This window comes from Stegostoma tigrinum, chromosome 15 (genome assembly GCF_030684315.1).
Source record: "Stegostoma tigrinum isolate sSteTig4 chromosome 15, sSteTig4.hap1, whole genome shotgun sequence".
NCBI lineage: Eukaryota > Metazoa > Chordata > Chondrichthyes > Orectolobiformes > Stegostomatidae > Stegostoma > Stegostoma tigrinum.
In genome coordinates, this window is record NC_081368.1 from 17,383,053 (window position 1) to 17,404,149 (window position 21,097).

At 42.7% G+C, this 21,097-nt stretch overlaps 1 long non-coding RNA gene across 1 annotated transcript; it reads right to left on the minus strand.

Moving 5' to 3' along the window:
- Positions 1–2,086: 2,086 nt before the first annotated feature.
- Positions 2,087–20,549, minus strand: LOC125458980 (uncharacterized). Its single transcript, XR_007248934.2, has 3 exons — positions 20,145–20,549; positions 13,882–13,994; positions 2,087–9,494 (listed from the first exon to the last, which is right to left on the minus strand). It is a non-coding gene; the product is annotated as an uncharacterized LOC125458980 (long non-coding RNA).
- Between the last annotated feature and the right edge of the window lie 548 nt (positions 20,550–21,097).

Consider the following 21,097-nt stretch of genomic DNA (forward strand, 5'->3'; position numbering starts at 1 on the left):
ACTTTCTTGATTGAAAACTGCCCTAGCATTTAGCATGCTCAACATAAATCTCACTGTGTCCCACCTTGATGTCCTTCCCATTTATAAAGGCAAGGATTAAGGATGGAGACAGGGTTATAGAACATAGAACATAGAACATAGAACAGTACAGCACAGAACAGGCCCTTCAGCCCACAATGTTGTGCCGACCATTGATCCTCATGTATGCACCCTCAAATTTCTGTGACCATATGCATGTCCAGCAGTCTCTTAAATGACCCCAATGACCTTGCTTCCACAACTGCTGCTGGCAACGCATTCCATGCTCTCACAACTCTCTGCGTAAAGAACCTGCCTCTGACATCCCCTCTATACTTTCCACCAACCAGCTTAAAACTATGACCCCTCGTGCTAGCCATTTCTGCCCTGGGAAATAGTCTCTGGCTATCAACTCTATCCATGCCTCTCATTATCTTGTATACCTCAATTAGGTCACCTCTCCTCCTCCTTTTCTCCAATGAAAAGAGACCGAGCTCAGTCAACCTCTCTTCATAAGATAAGCCCTCCAGTCCAGGCAGCATCCTGGTAAACCTCCTCTGAACCCTCTCCAAAGCATCCACATCTTTCCTATAATAGGGCGACCAGAACTGGACGCAGTATTCCAAGTGCGGTCTAACCAAAGTTTTATAGAGCTGCAACAAGATCTCACGACTCTTAAACTCAATCCCCCTGTTAATGAAAGCCAAAACACCATATGCTTTCTTAACAACCCTGTCCACTTGGGTGGCCATTTTAAGGGATCTATGTATCTGCACACCAAGATCCCTCTGTTCCTCCACGCTGCCAAGAATCCTATCCTTAATCCTGTACTCAGCTTTCAAATTCGACCTTCCAAAATGCATCACCTCGCATTTATCCAGGTTGAACTCCATCTGCCACCTCTCAGCCCATCTCTGCATCCTGTCAATGTCCCGCTGCAGCCTACAACAGCCCTCTACACTGTCAACGACACCTCCGACCTTTGTGTCGTCTGCAAACTTGCTGACCCATCCTTCAATTCCCTCATCCAAGTCATTAATAAAAATTACAAACAGTAGAGGCCCAAGGACAGAGCCCTGTGGAACTCCACTCACCACTGACTTCCAGGCAGAATATTTTCCTTCTACTACCACTCGCTGTCTTCTGTTGGCCAGCCAATTCTGTATCCAAGCAGTTAAGTTCCCCTGTATCCCATTCCTCCTGACCTTCTGAATGAGCCTTCCATGGGGAACCTTATCTTAGTCCATATTAGTTATCTTAAAGTGATTGGAACTGGGCATGTAGAAAAGCATTGGAGGGCATAGTAGTCTCTGGGGTTGGGGGGAATGTAGTTAAGGGCAGTGACTGGCCTGAAATTGGGGCCCATGGAAGGTAAGTGGCTGCCCACTTGCCCATGGGCTAATTGAGGCTCCATCTATTATGCTCTTCACATGTGGTGGAATGAGCTTCTTGTTGAGTAGCAGTGAATTGCTGATTAAGGGGGATTATTGCTTGTTAAACACCTCATTGACAACCTGACTTGTCTCTTTTGCTTTCTGTGAATAAATGCTCCTGGTTGCATTTGTCCAATTGCTTGCCTGTTTGTGAAGTACCCCTACTGGATAATGACAAGCTGCAGGTATATGGTGAGAAGTGCTGAGATGGGGCCATTGGGGGGGAAATATGCTGACTCAGATAGAATTTAGCTATGGACATGTGATGTGTGTTATGTAGTAGCTAAACAGCAACTAATGTGAGAGAATAGGGATGTGGTGGTGAGGGACTATAGGCCATACCAGCTACCTGGCAGTGTGTCTTTGTGGCTACTGTGCCATCATATTGCCAGTGAGGGGGAAAGCTAAGTGGCCAATGTTTGTCCAGGTGCATAGTGACTTCATATTAAAAAAAACTGCAGTTAACTCAATGCAACACTGACATAATCAACAAAACACTTGATTCAGCTTGTAATACAGTTGGTAGGAGCTTAATATCAATGTAGCTTAGAAATCAAGCTGACACCTGGAATTTTGAAATGAATAGAGCAGCAAAGATATCTACCTACATTATTAAATGCAACACCACAAGGTGGTAATACTATAAAATAGCAGCTTGAGTTTATTAATGGATGATTAAAACATAAAAACATAGCGACACTGTTAGATATTTGTTAGCCTCATGCTTGAAACCCAGCATGCCGTTCTAGTTTTCATTCTGCAAACATAATGTTGAAACACTACAGAAAGCACAGAAAAAAATTACCAGAATGTTAAGAATTGAAGGGATGCTACAAACAGGAAAGACTAAGCAGGCTGGGGCTCTTTGTGGAAGAGACGATTGAGAGGCGAACTGACAAAGGCCTTTAAAATTATAAAAACCAAAAGATCTGTGGATGCTGTAAATTGGGAACAAAAATAAAGTTGCTGGAAAAGCTCAGCAGGTCTGGCAGCATCTGTGGAGGAGAAAACAGTTGACATTTCGGGTCCACTCACCCTTCTTCAGAACTGATGGTGGCTGGGAAAACATCAGTTTATATGCAGAAAATAGGGAGGTTGGTGGGGTAGGGATTAAACGATAGGATGGAGCCCAACAAGAGAGAAAGACAGTTGGACAGACAAAGGGGGTGCTTTAAACTTATGATGATATTCCTAAGATGGTTGATAAGTGATTTCTATTTGATGGTGCGATCAAAACACGGGAGAATAATGATAAGACCTAGCATCAGATCAAACAGAGAACTTGGAAGGAATTTTCATCTACAGGCCATGTTGAAAATGCAGAGCCTGCTGACACATGGAGTACTTAAGCAAATAGAATTAATGCCTTTGAAGCAAAGGTTGTCAAGTACATAAAGTGCATGAGAATGGAATGCAATAAAAGTTGGTTGGGAAGAAGTATTTAGAGTTGGAGGAGGATTGCAAAAAAGCAGCACAGATACATTAGGTCAAACAGTGAGTCTTTATGCTCTAGAGAAACAGAGAATCCTTGAACCAGGAAAGATGCAATTGCCTTGGAGAGAACACAAAGGAGGTTTGAAGAATGTTATCAGGGTTGGCAATTTTTTACATTTTTTAAAAAATTAAGCTTAAATTAAAAAAAAAGCTTCCTTTTAACAGAAGAGAATGAGGGGATGAATTAATTAAAATGTATAAAATTATGAGGGGTCTGAAAGGAAGGACTAACTTTCTCCAGTAGAGGAAGTTGGAAATATCAGTGGATATAGATATTAACATAGAACATAGAACTGCACAGTACAGGCCTTTCAGCCCACAATGTTGTGCCGAACTTTTACCTTAGACCTAAGGTCTATCTAACCCCCACCCCTACCTTATACTGTCCTCCATATGCCTATCTAATAGCTGCTTAAATGCCCCTAATGAGGTCTATTTCACTGCCCTCTCTAGCAATGCATTCCATGCCTCTACCACTCTGAGTAAAGAACCTACTTATGACGTCTCCCCTATATCTACCTCCACTCACTTTAAAACTATGTCCTCTCGTAATAGCTTCCTCCACCCTAAACAGTCTCTGGTTGTCCACTCTATCGATACCTCTGATCATTTTGTCCACCTCTATCAAGTCACCTCTCATCCTTTGTCATACTAAAGAGAAAAGCCTTAGCTCTCGCAACCTTTCCTCGTATGGCCTTCCCTCTGTTCCAGCCAACATCCTGGTAAATCGCCTTTGCACCTTTTCTAATGCTTCCACATCTTTCCTGCAATGAGGCGACCAGAACTGGACACAATACTCCGGATGTGGCCGAACCAGGCTTTTGTATAGCTGGAGCATAACTTCACGGCTCTTGAACTCAATCCCTCTATTAACGAAAGCTAACGCACAATACGCCTTCTTCCTGGGTGGCAGCTTTCAGGAAACTTTGGACATGAACCCCAAGATCCCTCTGCCCTCTACACCACCAAGAATCTTTCCATTAACCCTGTATTCTGCTTTCAAGTTTATCCTTCCAAAATGAATCACCTCACACTTTTCAGGTTTAAACTCCATCTGCCACTTCTCAACCCAGCTCTGCATTCTACCAATGATAATGGGAACTGCAGATGCTGGAGAATCCGAGATAACAAAGTGTGAAGCTGGATGAACACAGCAGGCCAAGCAGCACCTTAGGAGCACAAAAGCTGATGTTTTGGGCCTAGACCCTTCATCAGAGAGGGGGATTGGGAGAGGGTTCTGAAATAAATAGGGAGAGAGGGGAAGGTGGACCGAAGATGGATAGAGGAGAAGATAGGTGGAGAGGAGAGTATAGGTAGGGAGGGGAGAGGTCAGTCCAGGAGGGACGGACAGGTCAAGGAGGCGGGATAAGGTTAGTAGGTGGGAAATGGAGGTGTGACTTGAGATGGGAGGAGGGGATAGGTGAGAGGAAGAACAGGTTAGGTACATAGTACATAGAGCATAGAACATCACAGCACAGTACAGGCCCTTCGGCCTTCGATGTTGTGCTGACCTGTCATACCAATCTGAAGCCCATCTAACCTACACTATTCCATGTACATCCATATGCTTGTTTATGTTAGGGAGGCGGGGACGAGCTGGGCTGGTTTTGGGATGTCGTGGGGGTAGGGGACAAGCTGGGCTGGTTTTGTTCTGTTCCCTTATCTGGATAAAAGTGTTTTATGCCTGTCTTGAAACTGCAGCTTAGTCTCTGTGTGGGTTTTAGGTCTGGGTCCTGTGTGTGTGTGTGTGTGAGAGAGAGAGAGAGTTTGTGTGTGTGTGGGAGGAGAGGTGCAAGGGAGGGACAGTCAGGAGACATTGGACTGAATGTCTGGGTTGCTGCTTTCTCTTCCTGTTCCTCCTCCCACACCTCTCCACCAACCCCCCGCCACCTCTAACCTCACAAAGAAGCTTCTTGGTTTGCTCCATATCTGGAGGATGTGAAATCAATAGAAGAGGAGTCAGAAGGGTGCTTGGTAGTATGTTTTACATACATAGGATGAAAGTTCTCAGAAACTCATTGTCTAAAAGTGTGTTCAATTTACAAATTTATGCTATTGCTTTAAGAGTCGTGTAGCTTTAACTGATAGACATACTAATGAGCCAAGGATGAGGCAAGGGAGGAAATAGCTGGAGCACTGGCAGATACCTCCACGTCTTCATTGACCACAAGTGAAGTTACAGAGGACTGGAGGTTAGCCAATGTTGTTCCCCTTCAATGTTTGAGAAAGGATGCAGGGATAATCCAGGAAACTATAGGCTAGTGAGCTTGACATCTGTGGTGGGGAAGCTCTTGGAGAAGATACTGAGGGTCAAGATATATGTGCATTTGGGGGAAGATGGGCTATTTACTGACAGGCAGCATGGTTTTGTCCAGGGAAGACCGTGTCTCACCAACCCGATTAAATTTTATAGAACATAGAAAAGTACAGCATAGTACAGGCCCGTCGGACCACGATGTTATGCCGTGGAATAATCCTAATCCAAAAATAAAATAACCTAACCTACATTCCCCTCAATTCACTGCTGTCCATGTGCATGTCCAGCAGTTGCTTAAATGTCACTAATGACTCCACTTCCACAACTAACACTGGCAAAGTATTCCATGAGCTCTCAACTCTCTGGGTGAAGAACCTCCCTCTGACGTCTCCTCTATACCTTCCGCCTAACACCTTAAAACTATGACCCCTCGTGGCAGTCAATCCTGCCCTGGGGAAAAGTCTCTGGCTATCGACTCTATCCATGCCTCTCATTACCTTGTACACCTCGATCAGGTCACCTCTCTTCCTCCTTCTCTCCAGAGAGAAAAGTTCGAGCTCATTCAACCGCTCCTCATAAGACAAGCCCTCCAGTCCAGGCAGCATCCTGGTAAACCTCCTTTGCACCCTCTCCAAAGCCTCCACATCTTTCCTATAATGGGGCGACCAGAACTGGACACAATATTCCAAGTGTGGTCTCACCAGGGTTTTGTAGAGCTGCAGCATAACCTCGCGGCTCTTAAACTCAATCCCCCGTTAATGAAAGCCAAAACACCATATGCTTTCTTAACAACCTTATCCACTTGGGTGGCAACTTTGAGGGAGCTATACACTTGAACACCAAGATCCCGTTGTTCCTCCACACTGCCGAGAATCCTGCCTTTAATCCTATATTCAGCATTTAAGTTCGACCTTCCAAAATGCATCACTTCGCACTTATCCAGGTTGAACTCCATCTGCCATTTCTCAGCCCAGCTCTGCATTCTGTCAATGTCTTGCTGAAGCCGGCAATAGCCCTCGATACTATCAACATTATGAAGAGCTAGTGAGGATAATTGATGAGGTAAGGGCTGTGGATGTAGTTTGTATGGACTTTAGTAAGGTATTTGATAAATTCCCACATAGCAAGTTGGCGCAAAAACTGAAGTCACAAGGAATTTGGGGTGGCCTGGCTAGATGGATGGAAAACTGGCTTGGTGATAGAAGACGGAGGGTAGTGGTGGAAGGATGTTTTTCAGAATGGAGACTGGTAACTGGTGGTGTTCCACAGGGGTCAGTCTTAGGTCCTTTGCTGTTTGTAATATGTATAAATTGTCCGGAGGAAAACATGTGTGATCTGATAAGCAAATTTGCTGATGACACAAAGATTGGTGGAATTGCTGATACTGGCAACGATCGTAAAAGTACACAACAGGGTATGGATGCATTGGCGACTTGAGCACAGAAACGGCTGACAAATGCAAGGTGATGCATTTTGGAGGAGCAAATTTAGGTGTGAATTGTACTGTAGGAACATTTAACATTCAGAAGGATCGAGGTCCTTGGAAATGGTATCACAGGTAGCCAAGGTGATTAAGTAGCATGCTTTTCTTCCTTGCCCAGGGTGTGGAGTACAAGAGTTGGCAAAACGTGTTGCAGCTATATAAAACCATTGTTAGGCTGCGTTTGGAGCATTGTATGCAATTTTGGTCACCACACTCTCAGAAGGATGTGGAAGTTTTGGAGAGGGTGCAGAGAAGGCTCACCAGGATGTTGCCTGGTCTCCAAAGCATTGGCTATGAAGAAAGGTTAAAAAGACGAGGATTGTTTTCGCTGGAAAGATGGCAGCTGAGAGGAGACCTGATGGGGGCCAACAAAATCATGAGAGGCATAGATAGGGTGGATAGGCAGAGGCATTTTCCCCAGGGCTGAAGCTTCAATTACAAGGGTGCACAGGTTCAAGGTCAGAGGGAGAAAGTTTAGGGGAGATGTGTGAAGAAAGTTTTTCACTCAGAGTGGTAGCAACCTGGAATGCACTGCCAGAAGAGGAGGTGGAAGAGGGCACATTGAAAACATTTCAGAGGCACTTAGATGGGCACATGAATAGGGAGGGAAGAGAGGGAAATGGATCAAAAAATGGCAGTCTGCTTTTAGATTAATTAGGGCATGATGGTCAGCACTGGCTTGGAGGGCCGAAGGGCCTGTTCCTGTGCTGTACTTGTAAATTTGTTCACTTGTTCATTTGACATCATGCAAACAACTCTCATGGACAATCTAGCGGAAACACACTAGAAGGAGAACACACACCTAGTTATTTGCAGATGTAAGTTGTAGTCTGAGCTGTTGAATAAACCTGCATGTAATTACTGAATCTAAACTATTAATATGGATTATTTACCAAAAATATACAAGAAATGCAACATGGTGATTTGTGCTGGGGACATTTTTAAAAATGAGGTAGCAATACAAATCTTGAAAAGGAAAGCAAAAGGCTTCAGACAACCAGTTACATTTATAATGGGGCCTCAGAAAATGGATCATTATGTGAACAGTAAGTATTTGACTTCTGAGCCTGTTCAGACAGGAATTAAGTTCCAAATTTTTCTCGGCATGACCATCAAGACAACCACAGATGCTTTACCATATCAGACAAAAACAACAAAGATAAGTTTAAACTGTAGTTGAAATCAGCACAGGGTAGAATTGAGGGAAAAGAAGGAACACAGCAGTTGCATTGCTGAATCTCCACAGAATGACATTATCATTGCAAGGCTACTACAAATCCTTTAGACATTGATATCATTTGCAAAATATAGGAAATACTAGGAAGATAACCATATGAATTGGAAGGCCACAGGCATCCTATCTAAATTTAAGCTCTTTAAAAAAAGGATAGAGCTATGCTTTACAGATATGTCCATGACAGAACATGGTAAGCAAGCAAAATAAAGAAAATCATTGGAAAAGTAATGTTTCACAGAATCAACACCTCAGAGCTGTCTTAAAAGAATCAGAGAGATCTTCCTAAGCTAAAGGAAATGCTATAAATTAGCTTTTTGTAAAAGTAAACTTCAGAATTCACAATCCACAACTGATGTCTGACAGGCAACAGCTGCACGAATCAATTGATCAGTTTGTCAGAAAGTGCCACAAGGGTGAAGACTGATTTTTCAGAGGCTGAGCAGCCTGAGCAGATAATGAAGCTGGCAATAATCCCAACATCTAACAAAACTTTACAATAAGACCTTTGGAGGAAAACAAAGATCACAATGTTAACACATCTGTTAAAGATGGCAGAAAATATGAAGCTATTGTGAGATTGGAAAAACAGTGTATAAACATTAGGTTGAGTTAACAGTACAGACATTTGCAACCTGGAAACAGATTGCAAGCAGGTTGTATGGGAAGTGAGATTTATTGAATCACCACAAAGCTGTACAGAGCCCCAAGACCTTTGCTAGTTTTGTATGGAAAAAGGAAACTGGGATGAACCAGGCAAGAAATCTGGTTACAAAGATACAACCAAAGACAGCAACAAGACACAACCCAACAAAAAGCTTGTGCAGAATGCAGGCGGCAACATCAACAGTGAGTGATCCACATGATGTAGGTATGTACATGAGGTTAGCAGCGAGACCAGGGTGAAGATTCAAAATGGAAGAGACTTCAGTTGTTAGATGAATAGACGTTCTAAGTTTGAATGTGACACATGGACAAAATCAAATAGTTGTAAGCTTTTGCTGCAATTAACATCAATGTGCAAAGAATGTTGATAAATGCATGCCCAAGACCAAAAAAGTCAACACAGGAGCTAGTACAAACATCCTACTATTCAGATTTTGAATGACATTGACCTGAACACCTGGAAGGCAAACCTACAACCTACAACAGCAAAATTAACTGCACACAACTGAGTACACATCCCTTACACTGGCGTATTGACATTGAAGTGCAGTTATGACAATTCTGCATGGAAAGCACAATTATTTTATCTGATGGACATGAATCAAACAACTATAACAGGATTAACAGTGTCCACTAATCTCAATATTGTGACCATTCAAGTGATCATCAAGATACCAAATGTAGCAGAAGAGACCAAGATTAGTTGTCTTGAATCAGTCCAGGATCTCATGGTTGAAACCAGACAGATTTGGCACCACAGGAAATTTCTACTTTGAACTCAGAGGATGCAATTCAGTGAATTGGCCTTGCAGAACGTTTAGTTTTTCCATTCAACAACGGTGTGACTGTGAGCTGTACAGTTCACCTCCCGTAGCTGGTCTCAAATGGTGCAGTTCTAATATGTGTGTCCTAAAGAAGAATGACAAAATTTAAATGTTGAAAGCTTTGCCCACACAAAAGTCTGACATTGATAAATCGAATTTCATATTCACAGAATCTAGTTCTTTTTCTAACTGTATACCAAACATGAATACTGGTCAGTTCACTTAACAAAGGAATCTTAAAAATTTATGTTCAGAATAGAACATAGAACACAGAACATTGGCGCAACATCGAGGGCCGAATATCTTACCATTTGGCATTTTGCCCTCTCAACTCTACCATAAAGGCTCATGGTACTTTTATTTTAACATGCCCTTAATCACTGGCACAAAGCCAGGTAAGCAATTTTGGCAGTCTCTGTCAGTCTGGAGATTTGGGCATGATCAGTCAACTGCTTGAGGTGTTGAGTGTCAGGAGGTCCAAATCACTGCAGCCTGGGAAGTGGGTCATGGTCAGCCCTGAGGATCCAGTGCAAATAATCTGATAAGTCATGAGAAGTCAGTCAGGTAGTTGTACAAGTAGTAGTCAGGGGTCTGTCACTCACTGGTCCTGTTTGGCTCAGTTATTCAACAGGGTAGTTCTGTTCTATGGGGTCTGCCCTCTAAAAGTTAAGAGGGAGGGTTACTGGGGATGAATGGTGTGAGAAGGAAGCTGAGGAAATTAATTCTAGTGACTAGAGGCAGATGCTGGGAAACGGTGGGGGTGGAGTTGGGGGGTGCTCCAATAGTGCAGGGAGGCAACTGAATATACAATGGGGAAACTATAGGGATTTAAAGGGAAAGGGTTAATGCGGGAGGAGTGTTATCTGTTGTAAGCAGCACCCCAGTGTGGTGGATCGCAGGGGAGGAAGGCCTGGAGGTCAATGGACTACTAGATCTGGCATGTTCAATCTTCCTGCCTGGAGCAAGGGGATGAAATGAGCAGATGAAGATTCAGATAGATGGGTTGGTGGAAGACATAGGGAAATTCAAATCCTATGGGATTTATGGGGATGCCTACCATGGAAGTAGATATATACGTTCAGGTGTTCAATGACAGGATGAAGCTGAACCTGAGACACACTGTGTACAGAGTGACAATCTGGAACTCTTTCCTTTTTAGAATCACTTGAAAATTTCAGAGCTAAGGTTGACCTATTTTGTTCTGCAAAAGTTACACAACTAATGCAGATAGATAATGACTTGATACAGATCAGCCATAACTAAGTTGAATAATAAAATGATTTGCGGGACTGAATGACCTTCACCTGTTTTTCTGAGTGCGAGATTATTTACATGATTTTATTGTTTCATACTGAAGGACATTTCCTTTACCAATGATGGTTGGACCTAATGTATCACATTCACAATTTTATGAGATGTTAAGAAGCCAGCAGCAAATCTTTTACCAACTTTTCGCGAGTGTGATTCATCCTTGAAGCTTAGGTGTCTTTGGAGCAGTGTTAACTTGTACAAAGAAACTGTTGGCATTATTAGCTAAATTTCTATCTAGTTGACTCATCCTACCTTTCTCTTAAAACTATTCAACAACAGAAAGCAGTGCCCATTTAACATGGCATAAGGAGGTAAGGTGTATCACTTCCAGGCCTGATAATAACTAGTATCGAAAAGTGTTGATCTGTTCTGTTCAGATCAGAAGAGAACAAAAGAAAGATCAGGTCTATATACTATAACTGTAAAATGGAAGATAATAACAGATAGAACATAGAACATTAGGGCGCAGTACAGTCCCTTCGGCTCTCTGTCGAGCCGACCTGTGAAACCAATCTGAAGCCCCTCTCACCTACACTATTCCATTCTCATCCATATGTTTATCCAATGACCATTTAAATGTCCTTAAAGTTGGTGAGTCTACTACTGTTGCAGGCAGGGCATTCCACATCCTTACTCCTCTCTGAGTAAAGAATCTACCTCTGACATCTGTCCTATATCTATCACCCCACAATTTAAAGCTATGTCCCCTTGTGCTAGCCATCACCATCTGAGGAAAAACGCTCTCGCTGTCCACCCTATCTAATTCTCTGAACATCTTGTATGTCTCTAAGCCACCTCTTAACCTTCTTCTCTATAACGAAAACAGCCTCAAGTCCCTCAGCCTTTCCTCATAAGACCTTCCCTCCATACCAGGCAATATCGTGGTAAATCTCCTCTGCAACATTTCCAAAGCTTCCACATCCTTCTTATAATGCGGTGACCAGAACCGTACACAATACTCCAAGTGTGGCCGCACCAGAGTTTTGTACAGCTGCAACGTGACCCCATGGCTCCGAAGCTCAACCACTCTACCAATAAAACCTAACACACCATATGCCTTCTTAACAACCCTATCAACCTGGGTGGCAACTTTCAGGGATCATGGACACTGAGATCTCTCTGCTCATCCACACTACCAAGAATCTTACCATTAACCCAGTACTCTGTATTCCTGTTACTCCTTCCAAAGTGATTCACCTCACACTTTTCCACATTAAACTCCATTTGCCACCTCTTAGCCCAGTCTGCAGCTTATCTATGTCCCTCTGTAACCTGCAACATTCTTCCGCATTATTTCCACCAACTTTAGTGTTATCCACAAATTTATTAACCCATCCTTCTGTGCCCTCATACAGGTCATTTATAAAAAGTGACAACCAGCAGTGGCCCCAAAACAGATCCTTGCGGTACACCACTAGTTACTGAACTCCAGGATGAACATTTCCTGTCAACCACCACAGCTAGCCAATTTCTGATCCAAACTGCTAAACCACCCTCAATCACATGCCTCCAAATTTTCTGCAATAGCCTACCGTGGGGAACCTTATCAAACCCTTTACTGAAATAAATAAATCAAGATAAATAAACTATACAGTCCATCTTAATTTCTTTTATTCATTTTTGATGTATGTGTAATATTGTCAAGGCAGTATTCATTTGTTGGTAGGATTGCTTTGAGGAGGAGGAACATGTAGAAGAGGAAGAGAAATGATATGTAGAGGCGCTGGATGGCACTTGCAGCCAAGCACGAGCACAGGTGGGGAAGAGGGCCTAACAAAATCCTTACCCTCTTAATAATGCATTGTCAATCCAGAGAGCTGGAGGAACATAAACTGGACTTTGTGGCCCCATGCTGGTGAGGTCTAGAAGTGGGGTAGAGGGCTTTATTTAAGTTACAACATTTAGCCTTCCCTTCACTAGTCAGCCTTCCCAGACATGCATCTCATTTTATCCCTCCCTCAGGCACACCTCTTGACCTTGGACCTACTGATAACCTTTAGTAGCCAATTAATAGCCACTTATACTTCTCATTCTTCACCTGCCTTTATTTTATGTGTGGCATAGGGAAATCCACATCAGCTGGCTGGCCTGGCATTTTTTTACTTCATGGGCTGGTGCCAGGCAGGAACAGAGATGGTGGGAGGGGGGGTTTGCTCTTGGGGGTCAAATCTCTTTTGAAACTCACCTGTGCCCATTGGAAGTAGGTCATACTTTTCCTTCTTTGCCCGTGCTCCCAAACACCTCATAATGAAACTTTTATCTTTCTTCCCTCTCCTCCCCTCTTCCCCTACTGTTCAGGCTTATAACTGAAAAGAGGCCCCCAAACTCCCCCTCTCCTCCCTTTCCTAGAGTCTGCTAACCAAACCTTGCTGACACCCTGGATTTATCTGAAAGTCCAGCTCTGTATCCTGTCTAGCTCAGAGACTGCTTGCATTCCCAACAGTGGCCAGCACTCAAATTTGGCACAGCTATCATGACAAAGCTGCCGGGCAATCAGATTGACTGGCAACTCTCCAAGCCTAGAGGTGGAAATCTCGACCATAGACATCATAAAATGACTTTCTGGAAGCTAGTTTTTTTCGTGAGCAAGCTCCCTCTCAGCATTTTTAGCTTGATGGGGTAAGTGTTGCTGGTTGTGAATGTGCAGGATTCTCTCCTCCTAAAAATATATCCCCGTATGTTTGTCACCTTTTGTAACTGAGAAACGATTGCACTGGGTTTACATTCTCTGTAATCAAGGATAACATAACCTTTGATCACTTTGCCTCTAGCTCCTTCAGGTTTCAGCAGAGCACATTGGTAACATCAGGTCATCCTCACATCACGCAGAGAACTGATGATGTTTGCTAAAGCAAAGAATTTCACCACACTCTTTGAATCCAAAGCATTCTTGATTATACACATTGTAGACAGCCCCACAGCTTTCTAAACTACTAGGACTTCCATGGCCTAGTGGTATTATTGCTGGCTGTTAATCTAGAAACCCAGATAATGTTCTGGGGACCTGAGTTTGGATCCTGCCATGGCAGATGGTGGAGTTTGCATTCAATAAATATCTGGAATTAACAGTCTAATGATGACAGTGAATCCATTGTCAATCGTCAGGAAAAACCTATCTGGTTCACCAACGTCCTTTAGGGAAAGGAAACTGCCATCCTCACCTTGTCTGGCCTACATGTGACTCCAGACCCACTGCAATGTGTTTGACTTTGAACCGCCTTCTGGGCAATTAGGAGTGGGCAATCAATGCTCCCTAGCTAGCGACGCCCTGAACCTGTGAATGAATAAAGAAAAAATATCAGTTTCAACCTGGAAGTCTATTCCATATGTTACCTTTTATTAGTTTTATAATCTTTCTTCTTATTTTACTTCCATCATTTAATTAAGAAATAATATTCTTTCCTCCATGATTATTGGCATACTACTGTTTCAGTTATGTAATTCTAAATTTGATTGGCTTTGACAATCATTATTCTGCAATAGTTGTTCATATTTGGTATCTGCTGTCCTAAAAGGAAGCTTGGGCTTCCTTTTAGCTCCATCCTCAGGTATTTCACTGATAATGGGAACTGCAGATGCTGGAGAATCCAAGATAATAAAATGTGAGGCTGGATGAACACAGCAGGCCAAGCAACATCTCAGGAGCACAAAAGCTTTTGTGCTCCTGGGATGCTGCTTGGCCTGCTGTATTCATCCAGCCTCACATTTTATTATCTCAGGTATTTCACTGCTCCTTTTTGAGATCTGCCTTAGCAAAGCAAATCACATTTGTTTGTAGTAAACTTCACGTGACATTTTTCTGACAGCTTCCATGTTTTGTTCAACTACCCATTCCAATTTCACTGTAGTAACCTTTGAAAATCCGATCTCGGTATTGTATTCCTGAATTCAGATAAAGAATGGTGGTCACAATACCAAGTCCTCAGGCACCATAAAACAAAATAGTGTAGACATTGGAGATCTTAAAGAAAATCAGCAGTGCTGGAATAACTCAGCTGTGGGGAGAGAAACAGTAGTAACATTTTAGAGGCCAGTATGATGCTTACAGTGGAATACTATCCTTTATTCCATGAGGGAAGGGAATAGGGAAGAGCCTGTTTCCACATTTTAGGGATTTTATGGATTTAGATGGATCCTTGTTGACCAAGATAATCAGAAGTTATGGGGGATAGATGCAAATGTAGAATTTAAAACACAAATAGATCAGCTATGATCTGATTGAACGACAGAGCAGGCTCAAGGGCCTGAATGGTCTCCTTCTATTCCTAATCTCTGTTTGTATGTCAGCAAAGCACTGCAGGGATGCTGCAGCTGCAGATTCAAAAGAGATGGCCAAAGATAATAAGGCAGGGAAGAGTTGCGATGGATGTCACAGTTTTAACAGATCTTAATCAAGAGTAAGGCCAGCGAGCATAACTTCCTTGAATGTTAAGGAGGGGGAGCAAAAGGATGCCTCTGCTAATCCCTCTTCCCCCTGCTGAGAAATTATAGAAATTGATTGCTGCTGTCTCTAAGACGACTATTACCTTTATCCTTTACTGCAGGAAAGTCATGCTAAGGAGGTAAATAGTTTAGGTTTCTGGGCCCTCACCAGCACCAGGTAAAGGATGTTTATCAGGAAAAGAAGGGACTTTGAGCTCAAGGCAAGAATGAAGTGGTAGCCAGGGCTCACTATTCAATTCATCCTTCTTCTCAGTTAGTGCTCAATGGTGCTCAGGATGACAGAGGCCATTTACAAATGAAGGGGCTCCCACAGGAGACACTACCAATTATGGGCCAGTGGGCTTACCTTCTCCTTTCGGTGCTCCAAGCTAACATTTTTCTCTGAAGGAGAAACTGCAGAGTCTCACAGCACCATGGATTACATGGAATAGACTCTCTGCTTCTTCCGGAGGCTTCTCTTCGGAGATGGACACCCTGCAGAGAGCCTGACCACCATTTAAAATTAGTCTGATCCCAGAAATTTGCCAAGTGAGCTGTTTGATTGGCTCAGGTAGAATTCCACCCTACCATACATATGACTTTGAAGAAGACAATCCTAAAATGGAAGCTTAATATTATTTTCAACAATGGGTATTGTTATGTCGCAAGAGGAATGTTTTTGGAGTATTACTTCTATTTACTATAAATATAATTTCACCAAATTAACATCATGATAACTGTTACTAGGAAATACAACTATTCAATTTACAGCAGTGGATTCAATTATTTCCCTGAGGGGAAAAATCCAAGGATACAATTGCACTGTTGAGTGAATGCACTAGAAGTTTTTCCCTGCATTGTGTCATGAAAATTTTGCACTTACTGCTTGATGTTTTTTGTATATATGGTGATGGAACTGAATGTTTTGTGACGTTTAAGCATACAACCTTGCTCTTTGCATGCACACCATCATTGTTCTGCCAACAGTGAGTCAGGGCAGGTGGGTCACTAATCGGCAGGTGGGCAAATAAATCATTTGATTTCCTTGCTTTGAACTTTACTTTTTACAGGATTTGATGGGGACATGAGTTAACAAACTGTTCTATACTTCTGTTTACAGTCTATCTGATAGGATGATAATCTAATCTCACTACATTCTTTTACTTTTGCCTATAAAATGAGTTTGGGATTGTTCTAAATATGTTCCCATTCGACATTGCCAGTTGCAGTAGAGTACAAAATTGGTTGCATTGAAGTTGATGATATTGTTCTGAAAGACTTGATCTGCTATCTAATCCAGTTTATATCTGATTTGCAGATATCATGAATACTTACCCAGCCAAACAGAAAAAGATCACTAGAATATTAAGCAATAATACATGGTAAACTAATTACAAAATTATGTACGTTTATTAACTGGGTGCAACTAACACCAAGGAAATTTAGTGACATTTGTCTTTTGCTGCTTTCAGCTACTTTTCAGTCCCAGAAGTTCTTACTAAGGTACCTGCATTCAGGATGCAGATAGAATGGAAATGAGGTTAGAGCAACATTACCATATAGAGGTCTAATGATGGGTGCCCACAATTTATGGTCCTAAGTATGAACCTTGCTCTCTCAAGATCAGGCTTCTGTGAAACTGTGAATGATGATTCAGTGTTGTGGGGCTGCTCCTCATTCTATTTCCTATGTTCTTATATTTAATTAACTTCTTTATATAACTTGGGATTATGATCCCTACTTCTCCTGACTTACATATGTGTTTGTAATGAGCTTTTACCTAAAAACTACCTCTTCATTGTCTTACAACTCTCCCTGTATACTGAATGATCTATGACAAATCATCCTTAAGTCTATATGTTTTAAAATGTACACCAAGCCTTTTACAATATTTTGATAATTATGGCTTTTTAAAATAGAAATTAACATGGTTGTCCTCCCATGTAGACTTCTCAAAATCTCAATAATGTTCCCAATGTTGTAAGATTGTAAAAAAAGTGTTTGCAATCTTTATTTTTGGACTGGATGAAAAAGAAGAAGATACTGCCTTAAACCAAGGAGACTGTTCCAAGGGAAGGCTGCAGTGTAAAAAGTATTTTTACTGGAACACATTGTCAGTTATGTACAATATTGCATTTTCTGGAAGAGGAAGAGCAAAAGCAGACACCATGGAGCTAATGGATTCAATACTAAGGGATAACTTTGTCAATGACCACCCAGCCTGCAAAGAGGAAACATCAAAAACACTCTCTCTGTGCATCTCTCCTGTGTGCAGATATCAGAAAATTTCCTGTAACAGCTAGCTGTCTTCCACTCACATTTCTCGGCAAACTCACTTTTAAAGGAGGAATGCAACGCCTTTAAAGGCACTGAAAGGACACATCCTCAATCAGTGGATGAAAGAGACCATCAGTATGCAAACAAGTTTGTTGCAACAGGAAATAACTAAAAGAAATTGGTAGAAAACAAAATAACTAACTCATCAAATCCTGTGGCCCAGGCTGGTACTATTGAACTGTGTTTCCCAGTTTTTTTTCCCTTTTCCACCATTTGTCTCCATATTTGTTCTGTTTGGATATGTTTATCTGAATGTAAATGGGGATATTTACTAAGAGATGGAATTTAAACTATCGAGTCATACATTAGCAATTCATACTTACTGAATTGCCATTGGCTAAAGACAACTGGATTGTAATGAACAGCTTTTTTTGTTAAGTACAGAAACACAACGCATGTTTTTCTTTTAACCTAGTTTCATCAGTCAAGTAAAGTGTAGACCTTGCTTGTTTGATTCAATCTTTTCATACTTGTGATGACTCTGACAATAGTAGAGTTTGATTTTCAGCAGGGCATCACGGTGAGAGGAACCATAAACTGGCCACAACGTTCTAACTATATTTCCACCAGGGAAATGAAAGTCTTAGAATTTCATACCTAAATTGGAACTTGTTATCTGCTTGAGATATTGGTTTACTTAGAGCTCATCAGGTGCAAGTGTCTCCTGAGGTCGACTTGGTTTATTCTTCAATACCACGGAAGCTTTCATTTCCAAAGGAATTGTTAACCTTTAATTAACATCTCTCAAACAAATTTACAAAACAGTTATTTAATTGCTATTTGAATGAGTTATGTAAAGATAATTTGCCTTATTTATCTCTAAACAACAGTGATACTATGCAAACGATTTATTAACTTTAGAGTACGTCAGATGCCTTGAGGATAGGAAAGAATATTAATCTAAGCAGCAAAGCCCTCCTTTACAGGTTATCTGTTGCTTCTGTGTAAATTTGCTGTGGGATGTGCGTGAGTGGAATGCCTCATCCTGCCCCATCCATCTCAGGTAACCAGCTAGAAACTGATGTCCATTTCAAGCCCACTGACTCCCACAGCTACCTAGAATACACCTCCTCCCACCCAACCGCCTGCAAAAATTCCATTGCCTATTCCCAATTCCTCCGCCTCCGCCGCATCTGCTCCCAGGATGAGGCATTCCACTCCCGCACATCCCAGATGTCCACGTTCTTCCAGGACCGCAACTTTCCCCCCACAATGGTCAAGAACGCCCTTGACTGCATCTCCCGCATTTCCCGCAACACATCCCTTACACCCTGCCCGTGCCACAACAGCCCCCAGAGGATCTCCCTCGTCCTCACATACCACCCTACCAACCTCCGGATACAACACATCATCCTCCGACACTTCCGCCATCTACAATCTGACCCCACCACCCAACCCATTTTTCCATCCCCACCCTTGTCTGCTTTCCGGACAGACCACTCTCTCAGCGACTCCCTTATCCGGTCCACACTCCCCTCCAACCCCACCACACCTGGCACCTTCCCCTGCAACCGCAGGAAGGGCTACACTTGCCCACACACCTCCTCCCTCACCCCCATCCCAGGCCCCAGGATGACCTTCCACATGAAACAGATGTTCACCTGCACATCTGCCAATGTGGTATATTGTATCCATTGCACCCGGTGTGGCTTCCTCTACATTGGGGAAACCAAGTGGAGGCTTGGGGACCGCTTTGCAGAACACCTCCGCTCGGTTTGCAATAAACAACTGCACCTCCAGTCGCGAACCATTTCAACTCCCCTCCCATTCCTCAGATGACATGTCCATCATGGGCCTCCTGCAGTGCCACAATGATGCCACCCGAAGGTTGCAGGAACAGCAACTCATATTCCGCTTGGGAACCCTGTAGCCCAATGGTATCAATGTGTACTTCACAAGCTTCAAAATCTCCCCTTCCCCTACTGCATCCCAAAACCAACCCAGCTTGTCCCCTCCCCCCACTGCATCCCAAAATCAGCCCAGCCTGCCTCTGCTTCCCTAACCTGTTCTTCCTCTCACCCATCCCTTCCTCCCACCTCAAGCCGCACCTCTATTTCCTACCTACCACCTCATCCCGCCTCCTTGACCTGCCCATCTTCCCTGGACTGACCTATCCCCTCCCTACCTACCCACCTATACTCTCCTCTCTACCTATCTTGTTTTCTCTCCAGCTTCGGTCCGCTTCCCACCTCTCCCTATTTATTCCAGAACCCTCTCCCCATCCCCCTCTCTGATGAAGGGTCTAGGCCCAAAACGTCAGCTTTTGTGCTCCTGAGATGCTGCTTGGCCTGCTGTGTTCATCCAGCTCCAGACTTTGCCATCTCGTTTTGGTCTCCTCTACACTGGGGAAAAGACCTTGGCTATTCACCCTTTCCATTTCCCTCATGATTTTTTCAGGTCACCCCTCAGCCTCCGACGCTCCAGGGAAAATAGCTCCAAACTATTTAGCCTCTCCCAAAAGCCCAAACCCTCCAACCCTGGTGGAAGGAGGTGAGGAGGAATGCAGCAGGTTAGGTTGATCAGACATGAATGAAGGCAAATGAAACCCTTCTATTGAGACACCCTCTCATCTCATCCAGAGTGTGTGACAGCAGCTGAAATGGAGTCCTGAGCTCGGTCTAAGGAAACTGGAGTATAGAGTGAAGCCTTGGGTTAGTTTTATTACCTGTTAGAACCTGATCTTCAGCTGTCCCATCTCCGTCACAAATGGCTGTCAATGGCAGACTTCTTTGTGGAACCATTCGAACAACAGTTTGCATCAAATCGTAACTGAATCCAAGTTTTCATGCCAGTCAGCTTATTTGCTAAGATCTCTAACACCAACATAACAGAACCTTTTTTCCATGAGACCAACTGGTTCAGTTAAAAAAAACTCCAAAGGCCTTCAATTGATTTCTTCAAAAACTCCGTATATCCATAATCTTTTAAACTCACAGCCACAAAAATGATTAAAGGTGACTGCATATAATTTCCAGCCTAGGAAGGATGAAATGTCATTTTCAAAAATACTTAATTACCAAGTGTAGACAGAAATAAAATTGCATAAACATGTAAGACACCTTTACCCACACATTCTATTTCATGCTTCTTACCTGTAACTTATATTGTTATATTTGATAACTTCTTGAGATTTGGATAATTCAAAGGAAGTTACATTCTTGACAAATTGCGAGCAATTGCATTATTTCTGCCCACAATGTAAGCAATCTTGAAGTGATAATGCTGTAAAGGAAGCTCCATTGCCACATACTGGCATTTTGTTTGTTGTAATTTTTCCACAAAGGCTAAAGGGTGATGATCAGTAAATGCGAATGTTTCCCTACAGCTATGGTACAAATATGCTTATGCAGATTACTAATCTGGAGTCTCTTTCACTTTTTGGTAAAGTTCTGGCTTCTCTATGCATGATGCATCTTTCTTGTAACAGGGTTGCACTGACCCTCGAGTTGTTTCAAAGAACAAAGAAAATTACAGCACAGGTGCAGGCCCTTCGGCCCTCCAAGACTGCGCCAATCCAGATCCTCAGTCGAAACCTGTCACCTATTTTCCAAGAATCTGTATCCCTTTGCTCCCTGCCCATTCATGTATCTGCCTAGATACATCTTAAATGATGCTACT